The sequence below is a fragment of the Ranitomeya imitator genome, chromosome 1 (genome assembly GCF_032444005.1).
Source record: "Ranitomeya imitator isolate aRanImi1 chromosome 1, aRanImi1.pri, whole genome shotgun sequence".
Classification (NCBI taxonomy): Eukaryota; Metazoa; Chordata; class Amphibia; order Anura; family Dendrobatidae; genus Ranitomeya; species Ranitomeya imitator.
Genome location: NC_091282.1, coordinates 55,943,417 through 55,965,136, shown reverse-complemented (window position 1 = coordinate 55,965,136; position 21,720 = coordinate 55,943,417). Strand labels below are relative to the sequence as shown.

Below are 21,720 nucleotides of genomic sequence, written 5' to 3'. Positions count from 1 at the left end.
TTTATGGATACAGCACATAACAAACAAAATCCATGGTACTATTTACATGTATGAAAAACATGTACAGCACACAGATGGCGGCATCAATATACAATGGTGTGAAAAGGTGTCTGCCCGAACTCCAAAGCGTTCAACTTTTATCTCATCAGTCCACGGAGTATTCTCCCAAAAATTTTGAGGATCCCCAAGATGTTTCATGACAAAGCGGGGGACGAGCTAATATGTTCCTATTGCTCAGCAGTGGTTTTCGTCTTGGAACTCTGCCATGCAGGACATTTTTGCCCGGTTTATTTCTTATGGTGGAGTCATGAACACTGACCTTAACTGAGGCAAGTGAGGCCTGCAGTTCTTTGGATGCTGCTGTGGGGTCTATTATGACCTATTGGATAAGTCGGCACTGCGCTCTTGGGGAAATTTTGCTCGGCTGGCCTATCTTGGGAAGGTTCACCGCTGTTCCATGTTTTCACCATTTGTTAATGGCTCTCACTGTGGTTCGCTGAAGTCCCAAAGCTTAAGAAATGGCATTATAACCTTTTCCGGACTGATAAATCTTAATTACTTTGTTTCTCATTTGTTTCTGAATTTCTTTGGATCGCGGGATGATGTCTAGCTTTCAAGGTTCTTTTGGTCTATTTCACTTTGCCAGGCAGGTCCTATTTAAGTGATTTCTTGATTGAGAACTGGTGTGGCAGTAATCAGGCCTGTGTGCGGCTAAGGAATCTGAACTCTGCTTCCCAAAGATGTGATAAATCACAGTTAATTTATTTTTTAAGGTGGGAGGCAAACACTTTTTCACACTTTGGCCTGTAGGTTTGGATTTCTTTTTCCCTTAAAAATAAAGACCTTCATTTAAAAACTGCATTTTGTGATTACTTGTGTCATCTTTGTCTAATATTTAAATTTATTTGGTGATCTGAAGCATTTAATTGTGACAAACATGCAAAAGAATAGGAAATCAGGAAGGGGACAAACACTTTTTCACACCACTGTATAATCCATGTGCTGCTCATATTTAGAATTGCAAAGTATAGGAGAAACTTTGTAAATTACTTATTTTTTCAATCCATCTGTGAAAAATACTGATGAAACTCGGATGGAAAAAACGGACTATACACTGATCCAAAACACTTATGACACCGGTACGTAGAGTGTTTGTGTGCTTTGGCCCTACATTTTTCATGGTTTCTGATTGGATGAAGCAAACTTGGAAATTTTTATATATGGGGTAAAACAGAGGAAGAGGCAGCAGCAGATTAGAACTGGTTTTTTAGAGCATCAAATGACCTTCATAGTGGTGACTCCATTGTGAACAGTCACTGGGAATATAGAGACTTTCGCGTCCGAAATGCTCATCTAAGACTAAACGCTAATTCTGGTGATCTGTAATATAGTATTGTATTTTCATGATAAGTAAAACGAGACTCTCTTGTATACTAGTCATCAATAGTGTGGATACTTTGTATGCACATGAGGTCTGCTTTGCATGTGTGCCATCAGTTCTCTGAGCCAGCCTTGTATACTACAGTGTTTCCCTGAAAATAAGACCCAGTCCAAAAATAAGCCCCGACATGATTTTTCAGGCTTTTTGGAGTATGATTAAAATATAAGCCCTAGTCCAAAAATAAGCCCTAGTTGCAATTTAATAAGAGAGTTTCCAGGCAGATAAAAAAAAGTTAAAGAATACAGCAGGACCCTTCATCAAAGAAAGCAGACACCCCAAAAAGAGCATGCATCCCAAAAATAATCGCACAGACAATTAGAGTTGGCAAATGCCGATGGTGGATGGATGGGCTCTCGCACAGAGATCTGCGTCACTGTCGGGTCCCTCGCCGTTCTAGTACATAGGGAATAATAATTGTAAATTTAAGTAGGTAATTTAACCCATGGTCAATACGGTATGTGCCCACCATTATAGGACTGGTATGTATAGTTCTGCACCATGAAAGCAGCAGATCAGATATGAAAATGTCCAACTGAACAAGTAAAAGGATTAAACACAAAATATAGGTAAACTACAGTTTATTGTAAAATGCAAATTCAAATGTAAATATAACAATTAGCCAGTAGATGGAATCACGTAACAAATAATTCATCAAATGATAAGACTTAAAATTTCTAAAAGGAATTAATGCCACATCTATGTTAGGTACAATTCCTTTTGGTCTTATCATTTGATGAATACTCCACTGCGGTAATTTATATGTTCATACCTTTATGTGGTGCCATCTATTGGCTAATTGATATATTTATATTTTAATTTGCATTTTTCAATAATTTTCTTTTTGGGATTGTTGTTCATGGAGTATAAGACATCCAGAAAAAGAAAGAAATGTCCAGCTTCACCGAGTCCGTAAAAAAGCTTTTTCTTTATTAACAAACTTTGAACATGGAGGATACAGACTTCAGCACAACCATATGGGCAAGAATCTCAACGCGTTTCTGGAGACTAGGCTCCCTTAATCATGATTAAGGGAGCCTAGTCTCCAGAAACGCGTTGAGATTCTTGCCCATATGGTTGTGCTGAAGTCTGTATCCTCCATGTTCAAAGTTTGTTAATAAAGAAAAAGCTTTTTTACGGACTCGGTGAAGCTGGACATTTCTTTCTTTTTCTGGATCTTGCACGCCTGGACACAGCGGGTCCGTGCTCCCGAGGTTTGGTTGCTGAATCACGGGTGAGCTGGTTTATGTTCCTTCTTACTAAGTATAAGACATCCCCTGAAAATAAGCCATAGAGCATCTTTCGGAGCAAAAAGTAATACAAGACCCCGTCTTAGTTTCGGAGAAGTGCAGTAGTTTGGGGTAAACCAGTCATCAATACTAAAGCTAAAACTATATTCTGCTTTGTATACTTGTACACTAGTCACCAGTTATCTGGGGTCTGCTTTTCTTTGTATATGAGCTATTGATACTCTGGGGTCTGTCTTGTACACTAATCATCAGTAATATGGGGTGTACATCATTATTAGGGAATCTGCTTCACATACTAACCAACCATCATTATGGGGTTATTTCCAAAATCACAAGTTATCCACAGTCCATGGTAGAGGAGATACTTAGCAGATCGCTGAGGGTCCGACCACTGGGATCTCCAGCCATCCTACGTTCTGGGCTTTGGAGCTCCTTCTTGGCAGATCGCTGAGGGTCCGACCACTGGGATCTCCAGCGATCCTACGTTCTGGGCTTCGGAGCTCCTTCTTGGCAGATCACTGAGGGTCCGACCACTGGGATCTCCAGCGATCCTACGTTCTGGGCTTCGGAGCTCCTTCTTGGCAGATCACTGAGGGTCCGACCACTGGGATCTCCAGCGATCCTACGTTCTGGGCTTTGGAGCTCCTTCTTGGCAGATCGCTGAGGGTCCGACCACTGGGATCTCCAGCGATCCTACGTTCTGGGCTTTGGAGCTCCTTCTTGGCAGATCGCTGAGGGTCCGACCACTGGGATCTCCAGCGATCCTACGTTCTGGGCTTCGGAGCTCCTTCTTGGCAGATCACTGAGGGTCCGACCACTGGGATCTCCAGCGATCCTACGTTCTGGGCTTCTGAGCTCCTTCTTGACTGGAGCGTAGTTGTGCATGCTCGACCTCTGCTTCATTCAGTGTTGAAGGGGTTGTCCGGCCTTAGGCTACAAGACCGCAGTCACCCTCTGTGGCCTCAGACTCTATGTGTTGTCAGGGTTCTCCGGTGCCGAGATCGGGCTGTCATGCAGCTTCAAGTATGTGATTTGCAAATTTTGCCACATTTCACCTAGACTGGGTCTGCACTTGCTCAATACACTTGCACTGTGTGAGGCCACGCGCGTCTAGTCTGCATGTGACCTCATGTATGCAAATCACATACTTACGGTCTCACACCCGCTGACCCCGGCACTGGGGAATCCACACAGCACCCAGTGCACGTTATGTGGGGATTTACAGGTCTGCAGTTACATAGACCAACTGCAAACTTGTACCCTAAGGCCGGTCAACCCCTCTATAGAACTGGACTTCAGAGCCTTGATCTTGTGTCCAGTGTTTGGACCCACAGCGATCAGCAACTTATTCCCTATTCAGTGGAAAGGGGATAACTTGTGATTTTTTTAAAATAACCTTTTAATAAACGGGATAACCTGTATTTATACTATTGTGCAGGGGGCATGAACCCCAGCCATACCCAGCCCCGTGGAGAACACATTATGGGCCACTATCTGTCCAGTTGCTAATGATTGGTTCTACTCACTCCCACCAGTTTCTTTATGTCGTCTATCTTTTAGTAATTGTGATCCATGAAATCTAACAAGAGTCCAGACTCTCCCTAGTCTTCTGAGCCCGTATGCAGCTGCCTATATTGCCAACATAGCATTATTCCCCATTCTTGATGTGGACAGAAACTAAGAAATATATATATATCTGCTCAGGCAGGCGTACAATTGTATGGCGTGCAATGCAGACAGGTGCGTTCCTTGTATGATTTGCAACCTTTTCTTGTCCCACTGCCGATTCTGTATGATCATCCTCTCATCTCACAGCATCTGCATCCCCCTCTGAACCCCTACATATCCCAATATTAAGTCACTTCCCCTAATTTATATCCCAAAGCAGTGACATTTACTACTGACTAATAATATATATATATATATATATATATATATATATATATATATATATACATAAAAATCATAACTAAATCATTGCTATAGTGATCAGGGTTTGCTAAACATAAAGACCATGTTGCTTTTTTTTGTTTGCAAGCCTAAGCAACCCAATGCAATAAGGTCAAAGAAACATTATAAGTATATCAAACTGAGAATTTGTGATGCATGTAAAAAATATCAGAATGCATGTAAAAAAAAATTAGGGGACAGATTGATTTAGTCTGGGGGCGCTATTGCATTGATGTGTATGGAATTTTTTTAATTGGTAGTGGTGGAAAATGGTACTGCAAGCAAAGCTTAAAATTGAGATTTATCTTTTACTGTTCCACTGAGATGGTGGGCTAAAAGAATTATTAAGAGTAGTATTTTTTTAAAACGTTTTCTTAGTGGAGGGTAAATTTACTGTAAGCCATAGCAAACAATTATGAGCCTTATATACATGCATACTACAGTATCCTTTTAAACTTTAAAGTGACAGTTCTAGGCTGTTATCAGATCTGATGATAGACGATTCGTATAGGACATAACTTATATCTTTAGTTTATAGATAAGTATTATACATATTTGCCACCTGACCTCAACTTTTATTGAACAATAAGACAATGGGTAAGAAATCTAGCTTTCCTCCCGTGACGATCGAGAGCCATAAGATACAAGATGAAAAAATGTCACCTTTATAACCAGCACAATAATCCAATAAATATAAGCACACTACCGTTTTTTGCATACAGCTTGAACAAAGATCTATGTGTTTCCATGGTTACAGACTACAATGGAATCTGTAGGTAGTCAGACACTGCAGTCACTCTCCATTGCATATCTTCTCTCCAAGTGTACATGTTAGACCGACCTTGTGTGATACATTTGAAGCAAACCCTCAGCTGTGAAGAATGGTAATAGGTGGAAATGATTTTCAGCTCTGGATAATAATGTTCCCATTTACTGAGAGCAAAGTGATATTAATATGAAGAACCTAACCAGAACGCTTGTTAGGAAACTAAAACTATTCATTGCGTCGTGATTATTTAGAAAAGAAAAAAACTTTTAGCTAAAAAATTTAGGACCGCGAATGCATCCCCCGGTGGCGTATTCAGGAACTGCAATATTTTCTGTGGGGTGTATTGAAAAGAAGACTGTGCTGAGACTTTAAGGCAATGGCACCTGGTGGCGTCATGTGTGTTCAGATGTTTCGCAGAAAATCCTCGTCCCTGAGTATGATTTAGGTGATGGCTGAAGACTTTGGTGGAAAGAAATACTGAATTGACCGTATAATCGGTCATTCTGTGTCCTGAGCGTCAGTAAATCAGGCACCAGGAGCATGGCTATGATATGAGCCTGGATGATGTAAGCCATAATGTATAGACAGCCATCAGGGTAATACTTGTCTGTCACTGTGTCCATAGGAAAATGACGTGTGATGATGATGAGATTACAATAAAGGCATAAATGATGGTTAGAAATTCACAATTTGTGGAGAGTTTTATTGTCTTTAATGCTCGGGATTGGGTAGCTAGTCCTGACTTTGGTGCCCACCCATACCCTCAGCCATAAGTACCATAGAGACATGATGCTATGAGGCCCTTTGAAATAGTGGGCCCTGGTGGGTTTTATTACCCTTACTATTAAGGGATGAGAACCTGTGCAGAACCCCTGTTTTCACAAGGATTGCCCAGAGGCTATGGAAAAGAGGCAGGGAGGTAATTATGGAAGCCGTATTTGATCTTGGCTGTGGCGATCCTCTATGCCATCGGTGTTCTATTCTGTTTCACTTCCATTGTGAGCTCCTTTAACCGCATGTTGTGGGTTCACAGCAGGGTCAGCTCTAGATTTTTGAGGGCCCCGGGCGAAAGAGTCTCAGTGGGCCCCCCTTTAACACATACCACGATTCATGATGCACAGATACAGCAGAGAAATATAGGAATAGTATAATGCCAGATTTTACTTCTTACATGAGTGATAGCTATTGTAAATTCTACAATATCATACAGCAGAGGGGCTTTATATAAGTCAACCCCTTATATGCCTTTTGTGACCTACTCCCTCTTCCTCAGTTACCAGTAGGCATTTTATTGTTAGCTAAACTTGCTGCAAATAAAAAACTGCATTCATTGAATATGACAATTTTTTTAATGGAAAACTTTTTAAAGTAAACATTAGAATTAGTATTAGCGTAAAACATTTGTAAAAGTGCAAAATGTGTAGCAAATAGCACAGCCACGTAGTATATAGCACAGCCATGCAGTATATAGCACAGCCACGTTGTATATAGCACAGCTACGTAGCATATAGCACAGCCACGTAGCATATAACACAGCCCATGTAGTATATAGCACAGCAACGTAGTATATAGCACAGTCATGTAGCATATAACACAGCCCACGAAGTATATAACACAGCCCATATAGTATATAACACAGCCACATAGTATAAAACACAACCATGTAGTATATAGCACAGCTACGTAGCATATAACACAGCCCACATGGTATATAACACAGCCCACATAGCATATAACACAGCCCACATAGTATATAGCACAGCCACGTAGACAATAACAGCCCACGTAGCATATAGTACAGCCAAGTAGCATATAACACAGCCCATGTAGTATATAGCACAGCCACATAGCATATAACACAGCCCACGTAGTATATAACAGCCCACGTAGTATATAACACAGCCCACATAGTATATAACACAGCCATGTAGTATATAACACAGCCCACGTAGTATATAGCACAGCTGAGCCAACCTAGTATATAGCACAGCCCACGTAGCATATAACACAGCCCACGTAGTATATAGCTGTGGGCACCATAACCCTGTTAAATAAATAATTAAATTAAAAAAGTTATATACTCACCTTCTGGCGGCTCACGGATCCAGCCCACACCTTAGCGATGCTCCCGGCATCCCCCGCAGCCGTCCCGATGCTCGCGAAGCTGCCGGCAGCTAGCGTTCCCAGCAGAGGCGTAGCTAGAGCTTTTGCCGCCCGGGGCTGTTCCCGAGTTTGGCGCCCCCCCCCCCCCCCGGCTCAATACACACAAAGGTTACCAAAAACGGTTTTCCTGTTTTGTAGAACTTAAACTGGGCCTAATGGTGTCACCCCCACATGCCACACCTGTGACTTAATACCACCACACCATGACCAGGCCACATAGTGACCGAATAATACTACATACAAGGGACAAATACCACAACACCATTTCCAGACCACATATTACCACCACATAGTGACTGAATACTACAATACTGATCAGTAATAAAAAAAACCCCACAATACTATCCCCATAAGTGCCAGTATTCACAGGAGATCTGTACTTAGTATGCAGTGTCTGTGTAGAGGTAATACAGAGATCACTGGTGACATTATACACAGGACCTCTATATAGTATACAGTGTATAGTGTCAGTGTATAGGTAACACTGACTCACCAGTGACGTCTCTAGGTGAAGTCCTTCATCTTTCAGCCAGCACAGACCGCCATCATTCCTTCCAGCCAGGACTCGTTTCTGCAGGAAATAACACAGTTATCTCGAGCTCCGCTTGCAGAACACATTACTTAATTTTTCACAACTTCTACATTACATCACATGAAGAAAAAAAGGTGATATAGTGTCACTCTGCACAGTAACAGGACCGCCCCCCCATTTAAAACAGTATACTCAAAAAATAAAATAAATACATCACTGCAGTAATAATATCCCTTAATTAGCCCCTATGGTAATAATATTCCCCACCCTGGCCCCGTTTCTCATTCCTGGCTCCAGCCATATGTTCTCGCATCCTGCCCTCATGAGTATCCATTCTACCCCATATGATCTCCACATCCTGCCCCACCAGCCTCCATCGTATCCGTCCTGCCCCATGATCCAATCCTGCCCCGTGTCTCCAATCATGCCCCGTATCTACATTCTGCCCATGCCTCAAGTCCTGCCCCCAGTGTGTCCAGCATATTACCCCCATGTTGTCCAGCAGTCTGCCCCAGTGTGTCCAGCATATTACCCCCATGTTGTCCAGCAATCTGCCCCAGTGTGTCCAGCATATTACCCCCAGTGTGTCCAGCAATCTGCCCCAGTATGTCCAGCACTGCCCCCAGTGTGTCCAGCAATCTGCCCCAGTGTCCAGCCTTTCCCCAGTGTGTCCAGCAGTCTGCCCCAGTGTGTCCAGCATATTACCCCCAGTGTCCAGCATTGCCCCAGTGTGTCCAGCATATTACCCCCAGTGTGTCCAGCAATCTGCCCCAGTGTCCAGCATTGCCCCAGTGTGTCCAGAAGTCTGCCCCAGGGTCTCCAGCATTGCCTCAATGTGTCCAGAAATCTGCCCCAGGGTCTCCAGTATTGCCCCAGTGTGTCCAGCAATCTGCCCCATGGTCTCCTGTATTGCCCCAGTGTGTCCAGCATTCTGCCCCATGGTCTCCAGTATTGCCCCGGTGTATCCAGCAATCTGCCCCATGGTCTCCTGTATTGCCCCAGTGTGTCCAGCATTCTGCCCCATGGTCTCCAGTATTGCCCCGGTGTGTCCAGCAATCTGCCCCATGGTCTCCAGTATTGCCCCAGTATGTCCAGAAGTCTGCCCAGGGTCTCCAGCATTGCCTCAATGTGTCCTGAAATCTGCCCCATGGTCTCCAGTATTCAGTGTGTCCAGCAATCTGCCCCATAGTCTCCTGTATTGCCCCAGTGTGTCCAGCATTCTGCCCCATGGTCTCCAGTATTTCCCCAGTGTGTCCAGCATTCTGCCCCATGGTCTCCAGTATTGCCCCAGTGTGTCCAGCAATCTGCCCCATGGTCTCCTGTATTGCCCCAGTGTGTCCAGCATTCTGCCACATGGTCTCCTGTATTGCCCCAGTGTGTCCAGCAATCTGCCCCATGGTCTCCTGTATTGCCCCAGTGTGTCCAGCAATCTGCCCCATGGTCTCCTGTATTGCCCCAGTGTGTCCAGCATTCTGCCACATGGTCTCCTGTATTGCCCCAGTGTGTCCAGCAATCTGCCCCATGGTCTCCTGTATTGCCCCAGTGTGTCCAGCATTCTGCCACATGGTCTCCTGTATTGCCCCAGTGTGTCCAGCAATCTGCCCCATGGTCTCCAGTATTGCCCCAGTGTGTCCAGCAATCTGCCCCATAGTCTCCTGTATTGCCCCAGTGTGTCCAGCAATCTGCCCCATGGTCTCATGTATTGCCCCAGTGTGTCCAGCAATCTGCCCCATGGTCTCCTGTATTGCCCCAGTGTGTCCAGCAATCTGCCCCATGGTCTCCAGTATTGCCCCAGTGTGTCTAGCAATCTGCCCCATGGTCTCATGTATTGCCCCAGTGTGTCCAGCAATCTGCCCCATGGTCTCCTGTATTGCCCCAGTGTGTCCAGCATTCTGCCCCATGGTCTCCAGTACTGCCCCAGTGTGTCCAGCAATCTGCCCCATGGTCTCCAGTATTGCCCCAGTGTGTCCAGCATTGCCCCAGCCCCAGACAGTCAGACATAAAGAAAAAAAAAAAAAGTAAAATCCTCACCTCTCCCGTTCCTAGCGTAGGTCCGGTGCAGTCAGCGTCTCTCCGGCTCTGCGACGCTCAGGACAGAGAGGCAGAGCGGCGCGCACAGTAGTGACGTCATCGCGCCCTCTGCTCTGAGACGTCGCAGAGTCAGAGGACGCTGCAGCTGCCGGCGCCGCAGGAACCAGGAGAGGTGAGTATAGAGCGGGGGGCGGGGTCCGGTGGTGGGGGGAGCTGGCCCTGGTCGTGGCGGCGGACGGCGCCGCCCGAAGATTTAAAGGGGCGTCTTTTTTTTTTCTTCTCCTGCAGCGCCGGCCGCCCCCCGCATTGTGCCGCCCGGGGCGGACCGCCCCCCCCCCCGCACCCTTCTTCCTACGCCACTGGTTCCCAGTAATGCCTTGCGAGACAATGACCTGTGATGACATAGCGGTCTCGCGAGACGGCTACGTCATATGGTCATTTTGCAAGGCATTAGTGGGAACGCTAGCTGCCGGCAACTTCGCGAGCATCGGGACGGCTGCGGGGGACGCCGGAAGGTGAGAATAGCACAATTTTTTATTTTTTATTATTATTTTTAACATTATATCTTTTTACTATTGATGCTGCGTAGGCAGCATCAATAGTAAAAAGTTGGTCACACTTGTCAAAATGGACCCCCCTCATCTCGCTAGGGCCGTGGCCCTTGCCCGGGTGCTGACGCCGGCCCTGGTTCACAGCAACAGCTTCCAAATTCAAATGTACCACCTGGAATCAGCGGCAGACGTTTTACCTGCCTAACTGATGATGGATAAATGAGGGAAAAGAAAGCCTATGCAGCCCATTAAAGAGCTTTTGAGATCATTGTCCAATTACTTTTGGTCTCTTTTATAAACAGGCAGCTACATATTAAAGAGTTGTAATTCCTAAACCCTCACTGTAACTAAAGCTGAGAGTCTGCACTATGAGCCTATATTGATTATATAACTGTATCTTGAATACGTTTTGGTAAACAGTTAAAATGCCAAAATTTGTGTCACTGTCCAAATATTTGTGGACCTAAGTGTATGTAGCAAGCACCATCCTAATCACCAGGCCCGGATTTAGGGGTGGGCCCAAGGGGCCCGGGCCCTGGGCCACCCACCAAGCGGGGGCCTCCCACCAATATAGGGATAAATATCTCAAAACATGTAAAATACACATCTCTTTGCTGTGAACCGTTTCTAATGATAAGGAACATTTAACAAAAGAGAAACTATTGAAAGTGTAGAGACCTGGCTACGGTCCTACATCTCAGTGGCTGGCGCAGAGCGGCAGAGTCATGGCACCTGACCTGCGTCACCATCCACTGACCTGGCTAGCCTAGCCACACTTCCTTCGTGCCCTCCCTGTAACTAATGCTTAGCTTATGGCATGCGCCAGCCTTCTCCAATCCCAACAGAAGCTTCCAGGCGCTCCCTGTTCCGCTATATGATCGCTCCCTCGGATTAGATCAGATTAGAGTTTGTTCAGCGACCTTCGAGGAAGGAGCCGGAGCCATGATGTAGGCGCGAGAAGAGGATTCTGCACCGTGGAGCGCGGCAGGACTTCACTCTGGATCTCCAGTCACTGAAGCTCCAGAGGTGAAGTGGTTCAATCTTCACAGTGTCACAGTGGGTGAGTATGATCTCTGTCTATGTCTGTGTCTGTCTGTCTATCTGTGTATCTTTCTTGCAGCTCCTGTCCTACACAGCACCATACTGTATATACAGGTCCACACTATATTCTGCATTACAGTGTGTCTGTGTATACTGTATGTATATAGTGTGGACCTGTTTACAGTATAGTGCTGTGTATACACTTTATACAGCTCCCTCAGCCTCTATTCTATATACAGCCAGCACAGCAACAGCCTCTGGTATATACAGCCCGGCAGCAGCCCCCATATATATACAGCTCAACAGCAGCTTCTAATATATACAGCCCAGCAGCAGCCCCTCATATATATACAGCCAGCACAGCAACAGCCTCTGATATATACAGGTAAACAGCCTCTGATATATATAGCCCGTCAGCAGCCCCTCATATATATATATACAGCCCAGCAGAAACTGCTCATATATATATGTATATATATATACAGCCCAGCAGAAGCCCCTCATATATATACAGCTCAGCAGAAGCCCCTCATATATATACAGCCCAGCAGAAGCCTCTCATATATATACAGCCCAGCAGAAGCCCCTCATATATATACAGCCCAGCAGAAGCCCCTCATATATATACAGCCCAGCAGAAGCCCCTCATATATATACAGCTCAGCAGAAGCCCCTTATATATATACAGCCCAGCAGAAGCCTCTCATACATATACAGCCCAGAAGCCTCTCATACATATACAGCCCAGCAGAAGCCTGACATATAGAGCCCAGCAGAAGTCTCTGACATATAGAGCCCAGCAGAAGCCCCTCATACATATAGAGCCCAGCAGAAGCTTCTCATACATATAGAGCCCAGCAGAAGTCTCTCATACGTATACAGCCCAGCAGAAGCCCCTCATATATATATATATATATATATATATATATATATATATATATATATACAGCCCAGCAGAAGCCCCTCATATAGATATACAGCCCAGCAGAAGCCCCTCATATATATACAGCCTAGCAGAAGCCCCTCATGTATATATATACAGCCTAGCAGAAGCCTCTCATACATATACAGCCCAGCAGAAGCCTCTCATATATATATATATATATATATATATATATATATATATATATACAGCCCAGCAGAAGCCTCTCATATATATATATATATATATATATATATATATATACAGCCCAGCAGAAGCCTCTCATATATATATATATATATATATATATATATATATATATATATATATACAGCCCAGCAGAAGCCCCTCATATATATATACAGCCCAGCAGAAGCCCCTCATATATATACAGCCCAGAAGCCCCTCATATATATATACAGCCCAGCGGAAGCCTCTCATACATATACAGGTCCTTCTCAAAAAATTAGCATATAGTGTTAAATTTCATTATTTACCATAATGTAATGATTACAATTAAACTTTCATATATTATAGATTCATTATCCACCAACTGAAATTTGTCAGGTCTTTTATTGTTTTAATACTGATGATTTTGGCATACAACTCCTGATAACCCAAAAAACCTGTCTCAATAAATTAGCATATCAAGAAAAGGTTCTCTAAACGACCTATTACCCTAATCTTCTGAATCAACTAATTAACTCTAAACACATGCAAAAGATACCTGAGGCTTTTATAAACTCCCTGCCTGGTTCATTACTCAAAACCCCCATCATGGGTAAGACTAGCGACCTGACAGATGTCAAGAAGGCCATCATTGACACCCTCAAGCAAGAGGGTAAGACCCAGAAAGAAATTTCTCAACAAATAGGCTGTTCCCAGAGTGCTGTATCAAGGCACCTCAATGGTAAGTCTGTTGGAAGGAAACAATGTGGCAGAAAACGCTGTACAACGAGAAGAGGAGACCGGACCCTGAGGAAGATTGTGGAGAAGGACCGATTCCAGACCTTGGGGAACCTGAGGAAGCAGTGGACTGAGTCTGGTGTGGAAACATCCAGAGCCACCGTGCACAGGCGTGTGCAGGAAATGGGCTACAGGTGCCGCATTCCCCAGGTAAAGCCACTTTTGAACCATAAACAGCGGCAGAGGTGCCTGACCTGGGCTACAGAGAAGCAGCACTGGACTGTTGCTAAGTGGTCCCAAGTACTTTTTTCTGATGAAAGCAAATTTTGCATGTCATTCGGAAATCAAGGTGCCAGAGTCTGGAGGAAGACTGGGGAGAAGGAAATGCCAAAATGTCTGAAGTCCAGTGTCAAGTACCCACAGTCAGTGATGGTGTGGGGTGCCATGTCAGCTGCTGGTGTTGGTCCACTGTGTTTCATCAAGGGCAGGGTCAATGCAGCTAGCTATCAGGAGATTTTGGAGCACTTCATGCTTCCATCGGCTGAAATGCTTTATGGAGATGAAGATTTCATTTTTCAGCACGACCTGGCACCTGCTCACAGTGCCAAAACCACTGGTAAATGGTTTACTGACCATGGTATTACTGTGCTCAATTGGCCTGCCAACTCTCCTGACCTGAACCCCATAGAGAATCTGTGGGATATTGTGAAGAGAAAGTTGAGAGACGCAAGACCCAACACTCTGGATGAGCTTAAGGCCGCTATTGAAGCATCCTGGGCCTCCATAACATCTCAGCAGTGTCACAGGCTGATTGCCTCCATGCCACGCCGCATTGAAGCAGTCATTTCTGCCAAAGGATTCCCGACCAAGTATTGAGTGCATAACTGAACATTATTATTTGATGGTTTTTTTGTTTGTTATTAAAAAACACTTTTATTTGATTGGATGGGTGAAATATGCTAATTTATTGAGACAGGTTTTTTGGGTTATCAGGAGTTGTATGCCAAAATCATCAGTATTAAAACAATAAAAGACCTGACAAATTTCAGTTGGTGGATAATGAATCTATAATATATGAAAGTTTAATTGTAATCATTACATTATGGTAAATAATGAAATTTAACACTATATGCTAATTTTTTGAGAAGGACCTGTACAGCCCAGCAGAAGCCCCTCATATATACACAGCCCAGCAGAAGCCCCTCATATATATACAGCCCAGCAGAAGCCCCTCATATATATACAGCCCAGCAGAAGCCCCTCATATATATACAGCCCAGAAGCCCCTCATATATATACAGCCCAGAAGCCCCTCATATATATACAGCCCAGAAGCCCCTCATATATATACAGCCCAGAAGCCCCTCATATATATATACAGCCCAGCGGAAGCCTCTCATACATATACAGCCCAGAAGCCCCTCATATATATACAGCCCAGAAGCCCCTCATATATATACAGCCCAGAAGCCCCTCATATATATATACAGCCCAGCAGAAGCCCCTCATATATATACAGCCCAGAAGCCCCTCATATATATACAGCCCAGAAGCCCCTCAAATATATATACAGCCCAGCGGAAGCCTCTCATACATATACAGCCCAGCAGCAGCCTCTGACATATAGAGCCCAGCAGCAGTCTTTGATATAGACAGCCCAAATTTCTACAATATACATACATATGTACATATTTTAATCTTTAACGCCCTTTCAGAACTTCAAGGGTTGACAAGGTCAGATATACTGCGTGAATTGGCCTTTAGTGACATCATTAGTGATTTTGCAGCACAAAAATCAAGGAAAGTGCCCGGATTGTAAAAAATGAATGATTTTGCCTGAATTACTCTGCGTAAATGATTTCTGTAAATAAACTTGCGTTCGTTTCATTTTGTGTTTTTGCATTACATATTGCAGCACCTTGAAAAATGGGCCTCCCTCCAAAATGGGCCCCGGAGTCATAGTACACGAAGCCAGTGGTTTAGTTCCATTCCCTGGTGGTCTAGTGGTTTAATCCTTCCCCAATGGCCCCCGAACCTGCTGATATTGGTGGGATTGGACAACAGTCTAATGTGTATGGGGGGCCTCCCGACTTTCAAGACGGCAGTAATCTAATGTTTATGTGGGCCAGTGGCTGTGGTTGAGCACATACTGTATGTACAGGCACGGACTGGCCCACCGGAGAACAAAGGAATCCTCCGGTGGACCCCCATGCAGGAGTGGGCCACCACGCTCTTATGAGCATTACTTGATTTAGATACAGACAATTTAACAATCAGCCCAGTTTATTGCTATGGAAATTTGTGAATGAGAGTAGAATCATTTTTGCACGTAGCTGATAATACATAACTGGTGACCAGGTATTTTCTAATCTTAATTATCTGAGAAATTGCAAGATGCTCCTGATGAAAGAAGTAATGGGATAGTGGTGTAACCGGAGATAATTCTGGGTGGTTGCTGTCCTGTAGGATCAGTAGTGATCTGTGATCCCTGGTGACTCAGTCCCTGTACACACCCTCAGGCTGTTCTGTGCGTCCTTAGCAACCCCTGCTATACACAGTATGTGACTGCACAGGAGATCCCTGCTGACAGCCTGCTGCTTCCTTGGAGGGTCCTGATTCCTGCACCTACAGAAGATCCCAGCATCAGCCCTTGCTCCAGATTTGCATATATATATATAAGTGGCTGCATTGCAGGCAACACTGCTGGTCTGTTCTTCCCCGAGTGTACCACAAGGTGTCGCTGTGTACAGATTCTGAATATTCTTGGATGCAGCTGAAACTTTGTAACCATTGAGGAGCAGAAAGAACTTTACGGAACTACAAATCATCAGGTAAGGAGCACGGAGGGGACGGAATAAGGGAGTGGTGGTCTATAGAAATAGTCAGCTAAACCTCACGCCTGGAAGAATTCGTTAAATCATTGTATAATGCAACTTTCTGATCTACGCTTCTCAACACTGAAATTGCAACATCAAGAAGGAACAGTTGTATATTTGTGGAAATCACAGGATGGATAGACAGGTTAGCGATCTACAAATGATGAAAAAATGGGAGCAAGTTTTTCAAAAAACACGAATTTATTTCCACTGGAGTATAAGTTTCAGCCTCGGCTGCAATCAGTGAGGTTATTAATGGCCGTCTGAGGAAGGTTCTGCCAATGAATGCAGTTGGACAAATCATCAAGATCCTCTGCCGGCAGCTCCTGTGTAATCACTGATGAATGACGTCCAGATGTGCTTAATGGGAGACAAGTCCAGAGACGCCGTAACACCAGATAAATGCGGCCTCGCATTGTCGTGTTGGAAAACAGCACCTGGGAGACTTTGGAGAAATGGCTGCACCTCTGGTTCCACCATCAAAGCAATGTAATGCTGAGATGTTAGTGCAGCCTAAATAAAGACTAGAGGGGTCCGGCTACCGTATCCATCCACCCAGGAGTAGGACCGGTGTGACCTTCCCTTGTGAAGGCCTGTTCCTACATTGCCAACATGGTCTGCAGACCATTCTCAGCTATCACTGTGTCCAAGACAAAATCCGAGGGTCCTTAACATAAAAGTCTCCTTATTTGCAGATGGGCGAGGTATTGTGTCAAATTCACCTTTTATATTTTTGCTTACCTTTGAGGATTTCCAAGCTAGATATGCGATTCCTGATACCGCTAGGTTCCTATACATACGGTACAACTCCGTCACACGATGCATGCACAGTTTGGGAAATCGGCAGTGTCCCTTGCCTATTCCTAAGAAGAAGGCATCTTAGGGACACGTGAATTACCTAAACCCCCCACACAAACATATTCTTTTCTCCAATCATCTGTTGTCAAGCCTTATGATAAGGCTTACGTGAAATGAATGGCGGATATCCCAGATTTGACGCTGAAGGAATGAGGAGAGACGGAAGACACATTTTGTTCCTCAGTGGTGAGTGTTAGGGACTGTTGGATCCAACAAAATGTCTAAACAGAGATTGTTATTCCACGGAAAGGTTGAGGAGGTTTGGGATGACTCCGAATGATTTGTGCTTTCATTGTCAAGCACCGGTGGGCTCCTTTCTGAACTCAATTTAATCCTGACCGAAAATTCTTCCATTCTGGTCTGAGCTACTTCTGTTTCTTCATGAACACTTTGGACTCCCGAGGGTGTTGACCCCTATGGTGTGCCTGCTGGGTGTTATAGAGGAGCTTATTGGTGGGTCCTACCATTGACTTTTTTCAGATTTATGTTTTTCTGTGATCGCAAAATAATTATAATAGCATGGAAATCCACGGGAGCCCCCAGTATGCTCCACTGGCTGCAACTAGTCAATAAATATATTCCACGATATCCTCTATACGAATAGGAGATTGTGGTTATCGGTTTGATAAAGTCTGGGGACCGTAGTTAGCAATCGCAGGCACTGCCCAATCCCAGCAGAGCCTTCTGTATATTCAGCTCCATCATATATCTATAATGTGTTAATAACGTTTCGGGGGAGGGGTGACGGACATGGGGACCGGTATGATTGTGCGTTGTATATGTGATTGCATGTATTGAGTGTCTGGATGATTCTTCAGTTGTTGTTAATTCGTTTTATGCAACTAAATTATATTGTTCTTAAGTCAGACATTGAACTGGCTTCAGTGGACATTGTGGATACTTATTGATTCTAATGGTTGATATTATTTTCACTATGTTTAATAAAAATTGAAACTAAAGCCTTTATAAGAAAAAAAAATTGCCAAAATTACTAAACTGACTGATATTTCCACCATACAATAACCATGTAATGGTAGATATTAATGATATTGCCTTCCTGTGCCTCCTCATATTAAAGGGAACCTGTCACCCCATTTTTTCAGATTGAGATATAAATACTGTTAAATAGGGCCTGCGCTGTGCGTTACAATAGTGTATGTAGTGTACCCTGATTCCCCACCTATGCTGCGAAATACATTACCAAAGTCGCCGTTTTCGCCTGTCAATCAGGCTGTTCAGGTCAGGTGGGCGTGGTGACATCGCTGTTTCTTCCCCAGCTTTCCGTTGGTGGCGTAGTGGTGTGCGCATGTCCAAGTGACGAATCCACTGCGCGCACGTGAAGAAACAGCGCGCGATCTGCGCTATTACCCCTGTCATCGGTGGGGGCGGCCATCTTCCTGGGGCCGCGCGTGCGCAGATGGAGATTGGAGATCACGGCGGCCATTTTCCCAAAGCCGAGTTTGTATCTCGGCTTCAGGAAAATGGCCGCCACGATCTCCATCTGCGCACGCGCGGCATCCCGCGGCCATTTTCCTGAAGTCCCGTGCAGCAGAGCACTCCATCTGCGCACGCGCGGCCCCAGGAAGATGGCCGCCCCCACCGATGACAGGGGTAATAGCGCAGATCGCGCGCTGTTTCTTCACGTGCGCGCAGTGGATTCATCACTTGGACATGCGCACACCACTACGCCACCAACGTAAAGCTGGGGAAGAAACAGCAATGTCACCACGCCCACCTGACCTGACCAGCCTGATTGACAGGCGAAAACGGCGACTTTGGTAATGTATTTCGCAGCATAGGTGGGGAATCAGGGTACACTACATACACTATTGTAACGCACAGCGCAGGCCCTATTTAACAGTATTTTTATCTCAATCTGAAAAACGGGGTGACAGGTTCCCTTTAATAATCCCTCGTGTGTCTCAATAATAATAATAATAATTCCCCCATTGTGCGTCCTTATAATAATGAACCCCATTTGTGTCACATACGGTGACCATCCCAATTATGCTTCTTCTTAATAATAATAATACCTAGTGGCATAGCTGGAGTCCTATAGGCCCCGATTCAAATTGGACTGGGGCCTCCACCAACATGGTGGTCAGATGTACGTGCCTCTATAATTATGTCCTCCATCCTGGCCCTTATTCTATAATAATGTCCCCTGGCCTGTAATAATGTCCTCCGTCCTCGCCCCTATCCAGTAATAGTGTACACCATCCTGTTATAATGTCCCATGTCATCCATTCTGTCCCCTATCGTGCAATAATTTCATTTGTCCTGTAATAATGTCCCTTGTCCAAGCCCAATCCTGTAATGTCCCTCATCCTAAGACCCATTCTGTAATAATGTCCTCTGTCCTTGTTCCTATCCTGTAAGCCTTCTTTTACACATACCATGATTTTAGTGTCCCGTTTTTGCGGGCCGTATCACCGTAATTTTCCCGGTCTGCCTCATAAACGGGCCGCAAAAATCTTGCGGATCGCTGTTTTTCTGGATTAGAATACAAAAAGCAAAAAACGGAATTCATGCTGCACCGCAAAAACAAGCTTCCGTTGTTTTTGCGGCCCCAATGATTTTCAATGGGGCCCGTGTCCGTAAGCCGTGAAATATATAGCAAATTTGATATTTTTTTACGGCCGTAAATACGGCCCTCACAGCCTTAAGGCGTACGGTGCTCCGACAAATTTTTGCGGCCCCATAGAAATGCACTGGGGCCGCAAAAACACGGCAAGTGTAAAACCAGCCTAATAATGTCCTCTGTCCTGGCAGCTATCCTGTAATAATGGCTCTCATCCTCACTCCCAACCTGTTATAATGTTCCCCATCCTGTCTCTCAACCTGTTATAATGTTCCCCGTCATGGTCCCCATTCTGTTATAATGTCCCCCCCATCCTGGTCCCATCCAGTAATAACTTCCCCCATCCTGGCTAACAACCTGTTATAATGTTCCCCGTCATGGTCCTCATCCTGTTATAATGTTCCCTGTTATGGTCCCCATTCTGTTATAATGTCCCCCCCATCCTGGTCCCGTCCAGTAATAACTTCCCCCATCCTGGCTAACAACCTGTTATAATGTTCCCCGTCATGGTCCTCATCCTGTTATAATGTTCCCTGTTATGGTCCCGTACTGCAATAATGTCCCCATCCTGTAATAATGTCCCCCCATACTGGTCCCGTCCTGTAATAATGTCCCCAGTCCTGCAATAATGTCCCCCGACATGGTCCCCATCTTGTAATGATGTCCCTCACTCTGGCCCTAAACCTATTCCATTGTTCCCTATCATAGTCCCAATCCTGTAGTAATGTCCTCCAACCTGGTCCCGTCCATCAATAATGTCCCCTGTCCTGTAACAATGTCCCCCTCCATCCTTGTTCGGTCCTGTAACAATGTCCCCCTCCATCCTGGACCCGTCCTGTAATAATGTCCCCCTCCATCCTGGTCCTATCCTGTAATAATGTCCCCCTCCATATTGGTCCAGTCCTGTAATAATGTCCCCCTCCATGCTGGTCCCGTTCTGTAATAATGTCCCTCTCCATCCTGGACCCGTCCTGTAATAATGTCCCCCTCCATCCTGGTCCTATCCTGTAATAATGTCCCCCTCCATATTGGTCCAGTCCTGTAATAATGTCCCCCTCCATGCTGGTCCCGTTCTGTAATAATGTCCCTCTCCATCCTGGACCCGTCCTGTAATAATGTCCCCCTCCATCCTGGTTCCGTCCTGTAATAGTGTCCCCCTCCATCTTGGACCCGTCTTGTAATAATGTCCCCCTCCATGCTGGTCCCGTCCTGTAATAATGTCCCCTTCCATCCTGGTTACATTTTGTAATAATGCCCCCCTCCATCCTGGTCCCATCCTGTAATAATGTCCCCCTCCATCCTGGTCCCATCCTGTAATAATGTCCCCCTCCATCCTGGTCCCGTCCTGTAATAATGTTCCCCTCCATCCTAGTCCCGTTCTGTAATAATGTCCCCCTCCATCCTAGTCCCATTCTGTAATAATGTCCCCCTACATCCTGGTCCCATCCTGTAATAATGTCCCCCTCCATCCTGATCCCATTCTGTAATAATCTCCCCCTCCATCCTGGTCCTGTGCTGTAATAATGTCTCCCTCCCTAACGGACCCTTTATTTAATAAAGTCTGACTGAATTTAAGCAAATCTGCCAAATTCTAATTTCTGGTCTGCGTGTGAGCAAAGGCCAGTGCTGTGTGCTGCAATCTGCTGAGCTGCGCACTTCTGGGGGTCTATCGTGGAATTAGTGGGGGGTCTCAGGACCTGGAATAAAGTGCATGCAAAACTAAGAAGAAAGTTTTGTTACTCTTTCGGTATAGCAGTATATGGTTAAATTACTGATGTCGTATGAAGCTGAATATAAAACCATCAACATGGCAGCGACAGAAATCTTCAATAGGCCCTTGGCGGCCATGACC

General features: G+C 45.0%; 1 protein-coding gene across 1 annotated transcript in view; it reads left to right on the top strand.

Moving 5' to 3' along the window:
• Positions 1–16,234: 16,234 nt before the first annotated feature.
• Positions 16,235–21,720, top strand: part of LOXHD1 (lipoxygenase homology PLAT domains 1) — a 269,874-nt gene continuing 264,388 nt past the window's right edge. The window contains exon 1 of the mRNA XM_069746857.1: positions 16,235–16,384. The gene's annotated coding sequence lies outside the window, so the exon portion shown is untranslated. The remainder of the gene's footprint in view (positions 16,385–21,720) is intronic.